At 40.6% G+C, this 18,664-nt stretch overlaps 1 protein-coding gene across 1 annotated transcript in view; it reads left to right on the top strand.

Moving 5' to 3' along the window:
• Nucleotides 1–4,565: 4,565 nt before the first annotated feature.
• RAB27B (RAB27B, member RAS oncogene family) overlaps nucleotides 4,566–18,664 on the top strand; it is a 226,879-nt gene continuing 212,780 nt past the window's right edge. The window contains exons 1-2 of the mRNA XM_054031394.1: nucleotides 4,566–4,583; nucleotides 4,724–4,806. The gene's annotated coding sequence lies outside the window, so the exon portion shown is untranslated. The remainder of the gene's footprint in view (nucleotides 4,584–4,723; nucleotides 4,807–18,664) is intronic.

Below are 18,664 nucleotides of genomic sequence, written 5' to 3'. Positions count from 1 at the left end.
AACTAACACACAGTTTTTCAAGAGATTTTAACAGCTGCTTGCTAGACAGCAGTAGAATTTTGGAAATCAAGGAGTCCTGAGTTCTGTTTCGGGTTTGGGTTTTGGGGACTGGTGTCTAGTGGTAACGGGCTAGCCAAGTCCATAACTTTGGCACATTCATTCATAAAGATAGAGTGGCTAAGTGGATCAGAGTTGATTCTTTCATATTAAAGCAGTAGGTTATGTTTCCAGTTCTAGAAGTCACCTTGTGCAACTTCTCCATTATTTTATCTGTGAAATAGAGCAGAGTGTGGAGATAGTTGCCTGCCCCTGGTTATGGGTATGAGGTTTTGATCAATAATAAAGATTGTAAAGTGCTCAGCAATATGAGTAGGCGTCATCTGAAGACGAGTCAGGTGAGCCTAGAACTCATGATCTTGTGGACTGTAGTTCAGTGCACCTTCTCCTAGGAAAAAGGATATTTAGTAGGGGAAGGTTTTTTTTTTTTCTTTCTCTTTTCCTCCTACTGTAGAGGAAGGAGCTGTATCCTGGGCATCCCTTGATCAATAGCCTCAAATTTTCTCCACCAAGTCTACCCTTGCCTTTGACCTACCTTATTAAATTTTAAGCCAATCTGATGTATATTTTAGATACAAAATTCTGATTTAAACTGAAACTTAGCTGCAACCTTAGCAATGGAGAGGTGATACCCACTCCATAATGCTTATACCAACATTACAGATGAGAAAACTGAAGAACACTGAGTTTGTGATGTGCCCCGGGACATTCAGGAAGATTGGGGAAGACCTAGCAATAGAGCCACCTCCTCTTGATTTCTAGACTACTACTTCAACCATTGCAGCTGTTTTGGGATTAAATTGAGGGAATAGTATTGAGTGGCATTTTAGTGGCTTGTTCATTAGCTGATTCTATGTTCTTTTCAAGCAGCTACTGAATAGTTTGAGCAAAGAATTTTTAGATTATTGGTTGGTGTGAACGGTTCACTACAGCTATTTGATATTCATTATGTGACTGTTCTCATGACCTGGGTTCTGTTTTCTGACTGGATGACTGAAATATTTTAAACAGGAGAATAATGAACAATGGGTTTACTCATACCAACATTTGTATCAGAAAAAGCTCATCCTACAATACATGAAGACATTGATATTACAAATTCTTTCACAGCAATTGTCTAAAACAAATAAGATAAGATCAAACCAGCAGGACCCGAACATGGTGATTTTATTTCTGAAAATATTCATGAGTCCATTTTTTTTTAAAAACAATTTGACTAACTCTAGTGGGAACCCTCTGAAACAAATCAACTATTGCACATCTCCAGCAAATCCTCCTATAAGTGTTTCCAAGTCTAAGAACTTGTGAGTCTACAATTAGGTCTGCCACTAAAGGTATAGAAAAGAGAACCGTAGCTGTAGCCAAGACATGCTCATGGTAGTTTTTGACAATAGGCTATGTTCTCTCAATTACACTACAACAACTTCCATTGGACATCACTGAACTTTCTGTTTTTAATTGACAAGAAAGAAAATTCCTGAGAAATGGGTTGTGAAGCTGAAAGGGTTAACAATAAGTAACAGTCCATGTAGTTTTTTGGGGCCCTAGCTCAAAAGTGTTCTGGGATGTGGTCTAAAAGCTAGAGATACTAATGCCTACTTTCAGTTATCCTCAGACTGTTCTGATATGGTGGTATATCTCTCTCTCTTTCTTAGGGTGACCAGACAGCAAGTGTGAAAAATTGGGACAGGGGTGGGGGGTAATAGGCGCCTATATAAGAAAAAGACCCAAAAATCGGGACTGTCCCTATAAAATCGGGACATCTGGTCACCCTACTCTTTCTCTCTCTTTATAATTTAGAGACAAGGTGGGTGAGGTAAAATCTTTTATTGGACCAACTTCTGTTAGTGAGGGAGACAAGCTTTTGAGCTTTCACAGGGACATGTACTTAGAGTGTCACAGTTAAATACAAGGTGACACAGATTTTTTAGCACAAGTAGTTAACACATATTTCAAGGGACCACTGGTGAAGCAGTCAGTTAACACATCTCCAGTCATAAGGGGTGGAAAGAGAAAAAATAATATATAAATAGTATATTTGTCAGGAATACAAATTATAAATAACAAAACAAACAAGAGCATGGGAGCTTTTTAACATTCAACTACTCCTGTGTTTTAAATGTAATATTCTGAATGATTTCCTGTGTATTTTATTTAGTGAGCTGTATGATCTGTATCTGGCAGATTATAAGACTGGGACAGGAGTAGAGGCAGTCAAACTTTTTGTTGAAATGCTTTTTAATGGAAAATAGCTTCAATGAAAACACGAGAAATTTTGAATTTTTTTTGATAAAAATGAAAAATATTTCTTTCATCAAAATTTTTCATGGGGGCCAAGAGGGGTGGAAATATTTGCTCCCATCTAGCCATAGATGGGAGCCCTGTGTTAGTACCATGCCGGACATACTAGTGATACTTATTAATTCTTATTGTTATTTCTTTACTAACAATAGCCTTGTTCATGTCTACATTTGAGGAAAAATCTACAGAGATTTCTATTGCCCTGTTTGTTTAAAAATGTGACTGACTATTCAGTTTAACATGTTGATTTCTTGGAGTAATTCCACCTTCTTTGTGATAGTGAATTCAAGCATTAGTTTCAGAGTAGCAGCCGTGTTAGTGTGTATCCGCAAAAAGAACAGGAGTACTTGTGGCACCTTAGAGACTAACAAATTTATTAGAGCATAAGCTTTCGTGGACTACAGCCTATGCATCCGAAGAAGTGGGCTGTAGTCCACGAAAGCTTATGCTCTAATAAATTTGTTAGTCTCTAAGGTGCCACAAGTACTCCTGTTCTTTTTTCAAGCATTAGTGGATGAGTAAAGTAAAATACAAACACAATTAAACTTACCATGGAACTTTTATGAAATTCCATAGACTTTAGATAATAGTCCATATAGCTTTGGAGGAGAAAAACAACATACATTTTGGCTTGAACCCCTGTGTAGAGATATTTGTTATTCCTGATCCACATTCTAAAAAATAAACTATGCCCAGGCTTCCAATCCATTTGCAATTGTTTATTTCCATTGGTTTGTTCTAAATAACACTCAGAGTTCACCACCTCTTTAGAACTGATTTATCCTTGAGACTTCTGAAGATCTTTGGACTGCACCGGCTTACATCATGTGTCAGGTATTTTAAAATGTTTTCCCTGCAGGGGAATTACCATTTTCCCATATCACAAGCCAAACACTGCGCTGTTTTATCAATATAGTCAGTACACTTTTTCAGGAACAAATTCCAGCAAAGTGCTCTTAATGTAAGTGATGTCAGTGCACTCACTGTAAGTTGTGGTGTCTCCCTTCTTGATTAGGGTTATAAGAAAGTGTTTTTGTTTGCAGGGCCAGTTCAGATCCAAGCCATGAAGGCTCCATCACATCAGGGCCAGGTTAAAAGCTGGTGGCATATTTAATGCTCCTGCTCCAGGGCCATGTGGATAGGAGTGTGAGCTACTGCCTGTGGAGCGAGGGCTCCCAGGTGATGAGTAGAGGTCCCTGGGGAGTCAGGACATCTTTCATATCTTTGAGCCAGGGGAACATGACGGTTTCTTCTGTTCTCCTGTTTAACAAGAACCCTGAATCCACTATTTCCTTCATGCACCCACAAACACATGTAGTTCTGGGCACATTCCCTTTTACACTCCCAGATCTTTCCCACTCCCTCACATCCTGCATGGCAGAATAGTTTGAGGCAGGTTGATGTAGGGAAGAAAATGACACAATGAAATTTGAGCCATGCACCAAGAGGTGGAAGACCTCAAATGAGTGGTTTCACAGGGAGCCTCAAATTTGCTTGAATGTCCCCACTTCCTTCCACTGCTCCCTGCTAGTGTATTTACTTGGTGGATCACAGTCTAAGAGGGGAAATTATGCATGAGGCCATCCTATGTATAACTGTAATTCTGATTTACAGAGGTTTGTCCAGATCTAGTCTTCAGTTTTGACCAATGAACGTTTGCACCCATTGTGATTTGCTTTGTGCTTCAGGACCGAATGAACCCTAAAACTGAAAGCAAAACTAAGTCCAAAATGTGAAATTCTACCTACTTTCATAGCCTGACTGTGCAAGGCTGTAAATTTCACTACTTTCCCCAAGAAGCCATAAATCAAAGGCTTACTCAATGGGAGCTGAGTTTGCAACAGAGCCAGGAACAAGTCATGTGGCTGTTCTTTTGCAAACTTTCTGTGCAGCTGTAAAGGTAGAAGAAACTTATTGCAAAGAGGGAGAATCCCAAAACACTACAGAGGAGACGTCCTTATTAATACATACAAAAGAGAAACAGCACATCAGCATCAGAAACTGGAAGCTCTCCGTAAGGATTCTGTCACTAGCACCAGATCAGTGAAACGTGAACCTATTTGAATATAAAAGGGAATAGAAATATCTTGGGTAGGCACTAGGACCCCACGAATGCCTATATGAAATGCTGCCTGGCAGCATGTCAGTGGCACAGAGCTTCCTTAGCTGTTACACAAGACAAGGAGCAGCATTTGGAGCATCATTTTCATCCTGAAACCTGCAAGGTATTCATTTATCTACCATTTATCATAAGGATTCTTAGATTATAAAAGCCTTAGAGCTGCTTATTTCATCCTTATTTATTGCCAGCCTCTCAGTCATTTATATTATTGTTACATGTTGTTATGTTTTTATATTTCTGTAGCTCAGATGGGAGCAACAGTGCCATAAAGAAATGGGCTAGTTATTTCCAGCTAGTGAGACCTGGGAATATTGTACACCAAAAGTGTAAGTATGTGTTTTATATCTTTATTATGCTGTTCATCACTGCTTGTTCCTTTGGTTTGCACTGTAGTCCCCCTTCAGAGAGGGGAAGGAAACCGTTGATGAGCTGATCTAGGAAGAGAAACCTGGATCTTCTGTTCGCCCGTTGTGGAAAATGTCTAGCAAATGCCTGAAAAATCCTAAATACTGGGAAGACATTGTGTGTGTTCTTCCAGCTTTTGAGATGGTAGATTCTGATGAGGATAGCTGATTTTTTTTTCCCCTTTGTGACTTTTTCTTCCTTGCCTGGGATGGGAAATGGATTTTGCTGGATGCTATGAGCAAAGCTCACAACTGTTTTACGTGTACTCCATTCGCAGGGTTGAAGAACTGCTTATTTTCTTTGTAATCACTGACGCGATGCAGCATATTTTCTGAACATATCTCTAGTTTTCTCAAGTCCCTTCAGATATGTCATTCATTCCTTGCTAGAAGGGTACAGAGATATTCATGAATCTTAACTGTGAAGCCAATGGATTGCTTCCTACGTATAAGGTTCACATTCAATGTTAACAGTAGTCAGATGTAATCTTGGAAACAGATCATAGACCGGTTTTTCCCTATCATTGAAGCAAGTTGTATTTGGTCTAGATGGCCAATTTTGTTGGCCATTAAAAGGTTTGTGATAATCTTATAGATTTGATTGCAATTTCCCTTTAACTACACTGCCTGTATAGACATAGCTTCCACAGAACTGACATACAGATTGCTCAAGGGCATATAGAGCACTGGATGCCAGTTGGAAATAAGTTTAATGAAAGAAGTTTTGATTGCAGTTTGAACTTCAGTGGATGTGACTACTGTTTGTCAATGGACTATGTGTGTGAGTAAGGAGAGAAGGATTTGGCCCAATCCCAATCTATGCTAGAAGTGTTTACTTTACTAAGAGTAAAAATAATTTGATTGCATTTCTCTAAAATCCAAACAACCAATATGACTTATAAATGGCAACTGTACACTAAAAAAGAATCAGATTTTATAACTTTAAATGGATTGATTTAAAAAGTCAGTGTTTTTAATTTGTAATGACCAAAATTCAACTGGCAATGGGCCAAATTCATAGGTGAGTCTAAGGCCTGGTCTACACTGGGGGTGGGGGGGATCGATCTAAGTTATGCAATTTCAGCTATGTGAGTAGCTGAAGTCGACGTACTTAGATCTACTTACCGCAGTGTCTTCACTGCGGTAGGTCGACTGCTGACACTCCCCCGGCCAACTCTACGCTTCTTGCTCCGGTGGAGTACTGGAGTTGACGGGAAAGCGCTCGGTGGTCGATTTATTGCGTCTTCAATAGATGCGATAAATCACTCTACCCCATGGATCAATCGCTCCGGAGGTAAGTGTAGACATGCCCTTATAGGTAGTAAAAGGGCTGTAGTTTATAACAACATGTGCATGACTGCTAAATTTGGGCCATAATTTAAACAATCTAAAATATATTTTTGCAGAGACATATAAATTAAAGCATTCTCTGGGGTTAGGGGTGGAATGTTGTATTCCATATTCTTTTCTCTTTTTAAGAGAGTTAGAACACAACTTAGATGCAAAATTCCCATAGAGTTAAGAGTAAGATGTCACAATGAGACCTGAGGATTTATGAGGGTTTTTTTTTTGTAGTGTCCCTTATAGCTATTTTAAATACAGTGAATAATTTCCACGTGATTTAATTTAATAGCTAGATACAATTCAGATTGTGTTACTTGGTAATAAAAGTCCATGATCCAATATTTTCTGCAGACAGGAAACAGTGAAATCAGAATGAATCCTCCAATGTCATACTGTGGGGATGTAATGAACTAAATAACCTCTTCAACCTTTCATGTCTAATACTTGTTGAATATACATAATCTGTGTATTTCTATATTTTATAGTATATTATAGTATAGTCAAACACATTGAAGCAGTAGAAAACACCTGTCATTGGTGCACAAATCAAGGCTATTTTGGCTTCTACACTATTATTTCACTCCCACTTTACTTAGAAAGTGACGGTATCTCAGAATTAGAACTGTGCAAATAATGAATTCTTTGGTTCACTGGCAATTCTGAAAAATACAAAAGAAAAATCACTGTGAAAAGAGTTTTTTTTGGAAATTCCAATGAATTGAAAAGTAAATAAAAAAAATTGTTTCAGATCAAACAAAAGGTTTCTTTTGAACAAAATCAAAATGTTTCACTTCAATGTTGATAATTTTAAAATATTTTTGATTTTCATTTAAATTCTTTTAATTAAAGTAATTTTGAAAATGTCAAAACATTTTGAGGGGTTCTTTTTGAAGGATTTTGTTTTGAGCAAAACAATTTGGTGAAAATGATACAAATTTGCTAAATGTTTTGGTGTCACCGAATCTTCATTTGTCACTGGGGGAAAAAATATTTTGGCCAAAAAATGTTTCCCAGCTCTACCCTTAGATTAGATGTTGATTAGAACGATGTAGTTTCGGATCTGGATCTAGATCTCCATTTCAACTCTAGTCCTCCAAAAATTCAGGAGTGTATGAATTGGCTCAGTCTTGTTATAGAGCTAATACCCATGACGTGAAATTTGAATCTGGGTCCAAATTCTCATCCACTTGCCTCAGCTGTGTGAGGTGTCAAGGCCTGGGGCTTTCACTTGAGCCTATGTGTGTCTCAGAATTAATGTATAACTTTGTGTACCTGTCCTACACTTACAATTATATACACAAAAACTACGTTCAAAAGAACATTATTAAGGGTGCATTATCAAGCACTCAAAAGTTAACACCTGCCTTTGCAACTTTAATTCCGCCCTTCGTGCGTATGCATTATGATACAGTCTTTTATTATACATTGCCTCATCCTGCTCTGGGGGGTGACTCAGGGTTGTGCAGTGAAAGAGACTTTTGTCTGTAGGACCCCTGCTTCGTTTACTACAGAAGTTGGAAGGAGAGTAATGATTAAGACAGGGGCCTGCAGGCAGAGAAAGGATGGTCTTGTGGCTGTTGAATGCTGGCCTGGAGAACTGGGTTCTATCCCTGCCTCTGCCATGGAGTTCTTGTGTGATGCTGGGCAAGTCACTTAAGCCAGATTTTCACAGATGGTCACTAATTGTGTGTTCCTTATTTTCTGGGTGCCTAGCTTGAGACCCTGACATCCGCTAAGCACTCGCTGCTGCAACTGGACTTAATCAGAGCTGTGCTTTGGATATATAAAGTGCTAAAAAAGTATCCTGAAAATTCAGGTCCTAACATCTTAATTTAGATGCCCCAAACTAGTGGATACTTTTGACCCTGATCTCTTTGCCTCAGTTTCCCATTTATAAAATGGGATAACACTCTTCCCCAACCCATCTCACAGGAGTGCTGTGAAAATAAACGGATGTTTGTGAGCCACTCACTTGAATCATTTGGGGGATTCTTTGTCTGTTTTTAAAAAATTTTAGTCTGAAATATGCTGGATTAATACTTCTGAAGAGCAGATGATGCCTCATTGCGACTACTCTGACTGTGTACTCCACCCATTCTCCTTTAGGGATTAAAAGGTCGTCCCATCTCCATACTCATCCCCTCTTTGGCCTCTTTGTAGAGATTGATTACTAGACTGCCCAGGATGGCGGTGATTTTTATGATGACGCTACCTGCGTACGATGAATGAGTCGGAAGCCACTAATTAATGCGTTTCACACTGGCTGTTGTGATATGACAACAACTTTCACTTAGGCTGAATTCATACTGGCAACCTGGCAATTACGATGTGAAAGATTATGTATCTTATCCATCTCTTGCATGATGCATTCTCCACAACTATGTCTACAGTTATTATTATTTTATTATTTGTATTCTCACAGGGCCTACGAGCCCTAGTCATGGGCCAGGACCCCATTGTGCTAGGCGCTGTACAAACACAGAACAAAAAGATGGTGCCTGCCCCAAAGAGTTCACAATCTAAGTATAAGGCAAGAGACAACAGATGCATATAGATGGGGAGTTACAAGGAAACAATGGGACAATATTGGTCAGCATGAAAGGCAGTGGTATCAATGCACCAGCAAACTGTTACAGTTTTTGTAGGCATCACAGCAAAGGAGAGCTTTAAGAAGGGTTTGGAAGGAGGATAATGAGTTAGGTTTATCAGAAGCTCTTCCCAAGAGTGAGGGGCAGCCTGGAAGAAAGTACAAAGGTGATACTTTGAACATTTAAGAGCTGGGCAATGGAGAGTAGCATCCTGGGCTGGTCAGAGGGGAAAGTTGACATCTCAGTAGCAAATGAGATATGATAGGTAGGGTGGGGATAGGCCATAAAGGGCCTTGGAAGTTAATAGAAGCCACTTATGTTTGATGCAATATAGAAGAAAACCCCAATGGAGGGATGCAAAGGTGGTCGTCAAAGTGACAGGCTAGGAAAATGATCTTTACAGCAGCATTCTGAATGGATACAAGTGGGGCAAGATTGCATTTGTCAGGGCCAGACAGAAGCATGTTGCAGTAATCGACATGCAAGATAAGAGTCTGGAATAGTTCTAGCTATGCAGATGGCTGGGAAAGGCCATATCTGAGAGACGTTTTGCAGAAAGACTTGGCAGGACTTAGATTGATCTTGGATGAACCTAGAGAGAAGTCCAAGTCAAAGATGACACCAGGTTATGGGCCTGAGTGATAGGCAGGATGATGGTGATGTCCACAGTAATTGAGAAAGGAGGTAGCCGGGAGAGCTCAGGAAGCAAAGATTAAGAGCTTTGTTATATTCATGTGATAGCACTGAAGTCAGTTGAGTTTTCTTGGTGCCACTGAGAGTAGAATATGCCACACCATGTTTGTATTTTACTAAATTATATAGATATAAAATAGATTTAAAATTATCAAACAGCCATAAACATCACCTTTCATTTGGAATGTCAATGAGACTAATGCACTAGTCTGTTAACCTGTATTACTATCTCAAACTGTCTAGAAAGCACCTGCAACCGCACACTGTCAATTGCTAAGTAGCTGTATCCATGGGCAAAGTATTTGTAGATCATTTACTTAACAATGGAACGAATTTATGCCCTCTTTAAAAAAAATCTTCAAAGATTTTATGCTCTGCAACTGATCATTTTTATTTACGACGCAGTATGGAACACAGCGGAGACCTGATCCTGCCCCCTAGATGTTTACAGTCTAAAAAAATTCTACTGTAAGTTGAAGAGAGGCTCTGAATTTTCTCTAGGTCTTATTTTTTCTTTTAATTCTACTATTTAATTGTAAAGAAATTAAAAACCAAATTGGGTCAGCATTACTGATGTTGGTATACAAAACAATGTTTAACATGCCCTCTGCTGGTCTGAAGGCAGCAGTTATTCCCAGAACTATGCCTATATTAGTGGGTCTTTTGACACTGCATTTGTTAAACACAAACACACTGATGGATTTCAGCTGCTTTGAAAACATAGTGTGTGTAGGGGGGAATAAATGTTTGCCAAATGGAGTAGGACACAGGGTCCTATCTGGCAACCCTTTCTCATCTGAGTAGTCTATAGTCATGCAGGTACTTGTACTGACGGCTATTGGCCAAATTGTGTTTTACTTGTTTAAATCAGGAGTCACTTCATTGATGTGAAGTGACTCCAGCTTTAAACTAGTGTGAGAACAGAATTTGTCCTACCGGGGAAACCTGCATGAGTGAAAGTTACAGGTTGTGATATAATGGGGGGTTGGTGATTCTGACTCCCATTATCCCTCTCTAATTGCATTACCATTAGTGCAACCCAGCCATTGCCCATTCAGTGAGTACCAGTGATCTAGTAGGACCGCCCCGTGCTGATTCTGGATGTGAAGGTACCATCTCAACATGTAGCCAGGCTTTTTAAGTGGAAGTAAATGTAGCTGTCAAATTGTGAAAGCCATACTCTGAAGGCAATCTAGAATACTTTTACTGGGCACTATTTCTACCTGAGTAACTCCATTGGATTGTTCTGATCCAATGTTTCTGTTATTTTAAAGCTTTTTCTAACCAGAAATCTTCTTCAATGTGATTGCCCTTTGAATGATAGCTAAGACTTATTTTATCCAGTATATAATAGCAGGTCTGCAGATTTAAAAACTGGAGCACTATTCAGTTTTTGTGATATTTGGTTTTCTCCTTATGATGTGTATATGTAAGTCCTCTATCTGGTCCATTTGACTTGTAAAGCATCCTCCTTTAAAGGATTTATAATACATCATTTTTAGCAATGTGGTAGCCACACTTTGAAGTCTTCAGTCACTGGGTCAGAGGCCATCCATTAGAGAATGAGATGGTGCAATGAAGGAATACTTGTCTGTGGAACAACAGTATTGTAAATATTTTCTGTCTAGTTGAGTAGGTAACCAGTGGATTTCACTGTCTTACTACGCTTGACTCAAATGCAAAGAAGTGCAATTTTTTGGTAACACTACTCAGTTCCTATTACTATTTTGTACTCTGTTCATAGCTCAATCATAGGCCAAATTAATCCCTGATAGAATGCTAGTGACATCAGTAGTGTTACACCAGAGATGAGTTTGACCTAGCGAGTCTCCATTTAAAAATCTCTGGCTATGCATTTTAAATGAAAGCATCATCATTTGTATTGTGTCAGACCAGACTTTAGCAGATTCTACTTTATTTTCAGTGCTCATTAGCTGGGGCTAAATAATGATGAAACAGAAATACACATTTTCTCATAAATATCTAATCCGCATTTTAAGCATTTTACAAAATTATTATTACTGGTGGTACTTGGGAAATAGTATATTTTTAAAGCATAACAATTCACTGATAAGAAATAGTTTAATTTATTGTGTCAGGTTTGTGCCAGGTTCTCCCTTGTCTACTCTGCTAGGGCCTGATCCAAAGGTGGTTGAAGTCAATTGGTATCTTTCCATTGGCCTTTGGATTAGTGTGATGGGTTCCGCTGGGTACAACCTCTAACTGGGGTACTGCTGAACCCTTTGGCTTACCAAACTGGGATCCCTCTCACCATAGGCGACAACTTCTCCTGGTGCCAGTGGGTGCTCGACCTACCCCTGCCCCCGGCCCATCCCGACTCCACCCCTGCCCCACCCCTATTCCAACCCTTTCCCCAAAGTCCCTGCCCCAACTCCACCCCCTCCCTTCCCCTATTGGACCCCTTCCCTAAATCCCAGCCCCGGCCCGCCTCTTCCCCACCTACTCCCCTGAGCGCACCACATTCCCGCTCCTCTCCCTCCCTCACACAGCTTGTTACGCCACAAAACAGCTGTTTTGCGGTGGCAAGCACTGGGAGGAGAAGTGGGGACGCCGCGCACTCAGGGGAGGAGTTGGAGACAGAGGTGAGCTGGGGTGGGGTGGGGAGATGCTGGTGGGTGCAGAGCACCCACCAATTTTTCCCTGTGGTTGCTCCAGCCCCAGAGCACCCACCAAGTTGGTGCCTATGCCTCTCACACTGTGATGTTTTGACAAGCTCCAAACCCCTCCAAGTCCTGCACTCACACAGCCATCCACAGGCAGGGACACACCCATATTAGTTACATGAATGCTTTCACCAGCTCCTCATGAACCAACAATAGAGAGGCTCCACCCAATTCCCCCCAGCTCCCCAGCCTAGGACCCCAGAGCTTGTCTTGCCCTGATCAGAATCCTGGCCAGTGTAAATTTATTACCCAGTCCCCCCCAACGTGGAGAGGACCTGCACCAGCCCTTGTTTCTCAGCAGATTTCCCTTGCACGTCAAACACACTGTTTTAGGTAAAAAATATATAACAGATTTATTAACTACAGAAAGATGGATTTTAAGTGATTATAAGTAGTAAGTGTACAGATCAATCCTTCTAGTACAGTCATGTAATTTTCATTTGCCATTTGTTTCTAGTCCTTCATTTTTTTTCACTGATAAACAACCACAATTTATAGACCACTTTTCATTGTAACAAAGATCAGAATCTGGGTGCCAACTCAGGAAAACACTTAAGCAGGTGCTTAACATTTGTCATGTACTTAAGTCTCAAGGGACTACTGCAGGTGCTTAAAATTAAGCACATGCGTAAATGCTGTCCTTAATAGGGAGACTTCCTCTTGACTCTGGGTGAAAATTTCAAATCAAACTATGTCAATTTGTATGAAACTGGAGAACCTTGCTACATAATCCAGGGCTTTAGGGAGAATGTAGCTACTGATACTGTGTTTGGGAAATGAGTCAGTATAAGCACCAGATGTGTTAGTGTCAAAGCAAAAGTGGGAGCAGTATTAAAAAAACAAAACAAAAAACCAACATGAAAATCCACTTCCAGGCCTTCAGGGAAGAAGAAGAGAGTGACAGTCATCCTTATATTTGCAAGGTGCTCTGATACAGTGATTATGGGCTCTAGGGACCTATGTAGGCAGAGAGTGAAAATCCTGTTGGGATTTTTGCCTTTGACTTCAAGGGGGCCAGGATTTTACCCATAGTCTTCTGAGCAAAAGTACTGTGCTTGAACTTCATCTATGAATGTTTCCATTATAAGCTCTAATAATAAGCCACCACTATTGTTTTGAAAGGAAACCTACTCTAAGCAATTTAAATGTGTCAAAAAACTGTTCACAAGACATACAAAAGAAACGTACTGCTTTTCTCCCCTCTGCAAAAAACGAGTCATAACTATAATTGGGAAGCCATGAAACTGCCCTTTTGAAATAACAATTTTTTGACGGATTTTATGGATGATATCTCATCATCAACTGAAGTGATGGTTGTCCTTAATGGTAACTTTTGTCATTAAGTACAGTTTGCAGGAAGGCAACTTCCTTTATTAAAATATATATATCAAAGCTAAAAGCACATGAGTATGAGAAATCATACTTTACAATCTATCTCCTGCACAAAAGAACATGCACGTGTTGGGACTTTAGTTACATAAATCTCATTAGTTTCAGGGGAACTACATGATAATAGGTTTGTGAATTGAGTTAGGACTATTCCCCCTCAAGTCTGCATTCTCAAATCAGTGTCACAGAATAAAATTAGTGTTCATGCACTGAGACCCACAGTGCAATAACTCAGTTGATATTAATTTGAATTTATTTTCCCTTTCCCCAAAATACAATAATTTATACCTGAGATGATTTTATGTCACCCAACACCAGAAATCACTTTCCCTGGAGCCACAAAGTGGCTTTGATCAGCCAGATTTGTTTGTTTCCTTCTAGGACACTTGACTAGACTGGGATAGCTAACATCATATCCAGCGTGTACCTAGTATTAGATGGTAAGGCCAGATTCTGATCTCAATTACATTGGGTAAATCCGGAGTAACTTCACTTTGACCATTGCATTGCAGTGGTCTCTAAGTCCCTGCCAAACTGTCTTGTAAAACTTTGACATTGGTTCAGAGCCTAGTATGGCCATTGCATATGGACTTGGATTCCCAAACTGTTTGTAAGCTCTAATGTGCATGTGTTTATGCATACACATAGTTGAAACCACTTTGACAGGATGTGGATACCCTTTGATAGCATCTAGAATTTGTAATTTAGCTGGACAGATTAAACTTAATGAGTGTGCTGTCACTGGAGTGCGGTGCTCAGAGTTGCCGAAGCTACTTTGTAAAGGCAATTTTTGGCATTAATTGGCTTGTCAATCACAATGAAAAGGGCTACAAATTGCTTTCCGAATGCTGCTCTGTGCTGCATCGCATCTGTGTGCACATAGTAGCATCCCGGAGGTACGACTTCTTCCTGACTGAGAGTGTTTGCTGTTCTGTGGTTGCTTTCCTTTTCCCAGCCATTCTGGGATCCCAGAAGCAAGTGGTTCAGATCAGTCAGAAGAATTTAAATGCGAGTGGTTTGGGGAATGAATGCTATCACAGCAGGAATGTTAATTATGGGACAAGACTAAGTGGTTTCCATCTCAGTACATGTAAATAGGCGTACTGTCTTACTCAGGGCTTGTACAGTCACTAATACAATGAAGCTACAATCTTGTTTGCTGCTAATACCCTGGCTCTCATTTTAAGGTGGAGTTGGAGGTGACGGGTCAGCTGAAAAGGATCTGTCAGAGTCACCACATGTGAACTCAGAATTGCAGCATTTGAACGTGTACAATTTGAAATTCCTTCACTCACTTAAGGCTGATGTACAGCAGTGTACTTTCTTGACAGTGTCATTGGCGACTCTCATCAAATTGGATTTTGTGATGTTTTCTTGCTGGCAGTAGGCAGCTGGGAGTGACTCGCAGACATCAAAGCCATAGTTTCCTTCGAGAAGGTTATTTATTAGAGAACACAACAGGCTCAGAACAGCTGGCTTGTTTTGGAAGTCTTTATTAAAGGCACTCGCACTGTCTACATCTTTGCGTTTGCCTTTCTGAACTCAGACATGGGTTATGTATTTAAAAAGATATTAAAATGTTTAAGGACACTGCTTAGTTCTTCGGTGACCCAAACAAACCTATGGTCCATTTTCAATAGGATGCTCCAACTGCTTTACCCAGTTCCAGTGATGCACGGTAACAATAAATCTGTCTTAACAGGACAGTTAATGTGGGTTTATGGCTGCTTTGCATTACCGGAGCAGCACAATCAGCCAGAATGGACTGGTGAAGCTGGTTCATATGGTTCTGATAATTGGGATGCTCAGGTACACTCACATTTGTACAAAATAAGCAGCCATCCCAGATAAAAGGGTTCTTCAAAATGGAACCAAGGGCTACTTGTTCCCCAGTTAGTTTCATTGCAGTGAGGCTAATTTTGAGGAGTCCTTTATGTGAAATGCTCAATAATGGATTTCTGTATATTTAAGTGAATAAATTTCTATTCATGGTGTTTAAAAAATATGGGTCATATTAAACTCTTACAAATATTGTAATCATTACATTAAGAAACCCCAATCATTCTGCTTTGTTTTAATTCAGAAACTGCTATTTTGTAAAACTGTCATCTCACCAGTAGAACAAGTAGGTCTTTGCCATTCACCCACATTACTGGCACTTCATTGTTGTGGACAAGCAGTACATTTTTTCAGCAGCATGCCTGGAACAGTAAGTCTCCATGTCATTCTCCTCAGTCTCTCGTCTTCTATCCTCTGGAATCTCTCTCCTTGCTGTGGCTAGCACACTTCATCTGTCAAATCTTCCACTGTAGGCTTGTTTGTATCCATGCTGACAATCTCTGAAGTTGTCTTCACCCACAAAGAAGGATTATGAAGTTAAAATCCACCATTAATCTCTGTGGTTGTTCAGTTGCCTGGTAGAGTGAGGATGGTGAGGGAGGTCGGCAGAGAGGTGGGATGGTGAGGGATGATGGAGGATTCTGGGTAAAGGGCACTTTGCCCTGGAAAGGGGGTTTTAGTGGGCTGGGTATAAAATTACAACAATAACAAATTTTGTACATAGTCTAAAATACGTGCATAACAAACAAGTTATCACATGAGCTTATTTTTGCAGTTTGTTCTGTTTCTCACCTGTTTGAAGCTTGTCTGTGTTCTATCATATCTACTACAAGTTAAGGCAGGGCCGGCTCTAACTTTTTTGCCGCCCCAAGCAAAAAAAAAAAAACCAAACCCTGCCCCGCCATAACAAGCCCCCCCCCCCAGCATGTGCTTGGTCGTCTGGTGCCTGGAGCTGGCCCTGGGTTAAGGGAAGGATGGGCTAGGGCTAGAGTGGGGGAGAGGAGAAGCACCACTCTCCCTCCTCTGGTAAAAGTAGAGGGAAAGAAAGCTCCCCCTTCTCTCCCTGGTTTGGGGAGTGCTGTTCCCCTATATCCCCCCTCCTTCTCCTGTTTCAATTTACTTTAACCACTGGTGCTCCCATTAGATTACATGGTCTGTAGGGCAGGGAGTGTCTGTCCCATATGGTCCGCAAGGTGGCTAGCATACTGTGGGTGCTATAACTGGTTTATGACACCTCTGACTAAGATGCCACATCTTTCACCCTAGATTTTAACTGTAGTAATAAATGCATCTTAAATACAGTGCTGCCGTTGTCACTACCACATCTGTCACTACCACATCTGTCAAGCCTCTGTGTGGGGCAGAGTGGGGCTATAAGCACTAGCTGAGCTACTTTGCAGTAAGAGCCTGAGGAGAATTGACATAGATTGTAAACTCTTTGGGGCCGCAACCATCTCTTTGGTCTGTGTTATAATTAGGAGGAGGAATTCTGACTGGCTCAGCTAGAATTCTCTTGGTCTCTGGGCAAGCACACGATGGACTGCAGGTTTCTGAAAGTCAGTGGTTCTCAACCAGGGGACTGCCACCCACTAAGGGGCCGTGAGCTGGTTTCAGGGGGCCATGGGGCCCTGCGACTGAAGCATGGGGCCCTGAGCCCCAGCACCCCCATGGGGCTGAAACCAGGAGCAGAGCTGTGGGGCTGAAGCCCTCAGCCACAGTTCTCCCACTGGCCTAAAGCGCTGAACCCCAGTTCCCCTGAAGGGCAGAAGCTCTTGCCCCCTCCCACTCCCATCCTAAGCCCCCAGCAAAATCACACACACACTCTAACTCAGTAAGATAGATAGAGATAATACAGAAAGTAGATCTGAACCCTCATACTTACACCAGCCCCTGAATAACCTGAAATGTTAGCCATTATTTTCCTCATCACTGTCATCTTCACCAATGGCCATCATTCTGGCCCCTCTCAAGGGCTACATCTCCCTCTCCTCCTGCCCATAGACTGGGCTGCAGCTTTTATAGTATGTTACGTGGACGTTACCATGTCTAATGCATATTCCATAGGGGTTTCTCCCCTTACTAATATTAAGGTGTCCATCTATAGGTTAGTATATTTATGATTTTAACTCATTATCATATATGTCAGTTCATTGCCATGGCACTCTTGCGATTTGGTTGTTCCATCCAAAATCTTCCAGAAGATGGTGTTAGTTCATGTTTCTGTGGTTTGCTGATGTCATTATGGACAAAATTCCCCCTTACACTCTACTTCTAGTTCCCCAAAATATATGGGTTACCTAAGTTTATCTATGCCAAAGTTCATAGGCCTCAAGCCTCATGCTAACTGCTGAAGCCAATGTCTTACAGGATACAAGCCTGTAGGTTCCTTGCATTAAAGCTGAATATAATAAAGCAGAATATAATGTAAAACCATGAATATAATAGAGGCAAACTGGCCCGCTGAGCTACAATCCTTGGTAATTAGATTATACCCTGAAGCCTGAGATTCCCTTATTTGTTATCTTATTTTAATGTAATTGTGTATGTACTTATTATTCATATACAAGTTTAATACTTTATGCAGTCTGGGGAGCTCCTTGCTTCTGGGATATCTTGTGGTAGTGAGTTCCACAGATTAATGTTGCTCACCTTGCACTTCAGCTGCAAATTTGATTTGACTGATGAATATGGGTTTAATCATTTTTATTGATTGTTTCTTTTACTCAGAAATCAGGTAGTTCCTAAAAGTCTTTCCTCCTTGGCATCCACTTTCCTTTCAGAACTCCAACATGTTCATATATCTTTAATATTTGGTCTTTGGCTTAGTGCATTTCTCCAACAGGAAGTCACCATCTGTATGCTCTAAAAAGCAGAAGGCCAAATGATATGACAGGTGGGCCCAAATCAAAATGTTAGAGCTTCGGTGGTGGTCAAAATTCAAACATGGCTCCAGATCCAGATTTTGCAAATGGCTTTTATCTTTATAATGAACTGAACTGAAAGCCCTGTTCTGTCCAGCTCCACTTTGGGGTGTTCAAAATTCAGATCTAAACCTTGTTTCAGGGGCAAAATGTGCAGTTCGAGCTCATCTCTAGTTCATCTCTACCTCGATATAATGCTGTCCTCGGGAGCCAAAAAAATCTTACCATGTTATATCGAACTTGCTTTGATCCACTGGAGTGTGCAGCCCTGCCCCCCGGAGCACTGCTTTACCGCGTTATATCCAAATTCGTGTTATATCAG

Source organism: Malaclemys terrapin, chromosome 6, assembly GCF_027887155.1.
Source record: "Malaclemys terrapin pileata isolate rMalTer1 chromosome 6, rMalTer1.hap1, whole genome shotgun sequence".
NCBI lineage: Eukaryota > Metazoa > Chordata > Testudines > Emydidae > Malaclemys > Malaclemys terrapin.
Note: the sequence above shows the minus strand (reverse complement) of the source record. Positions and strands in the feature narration are given on the sequence as shown.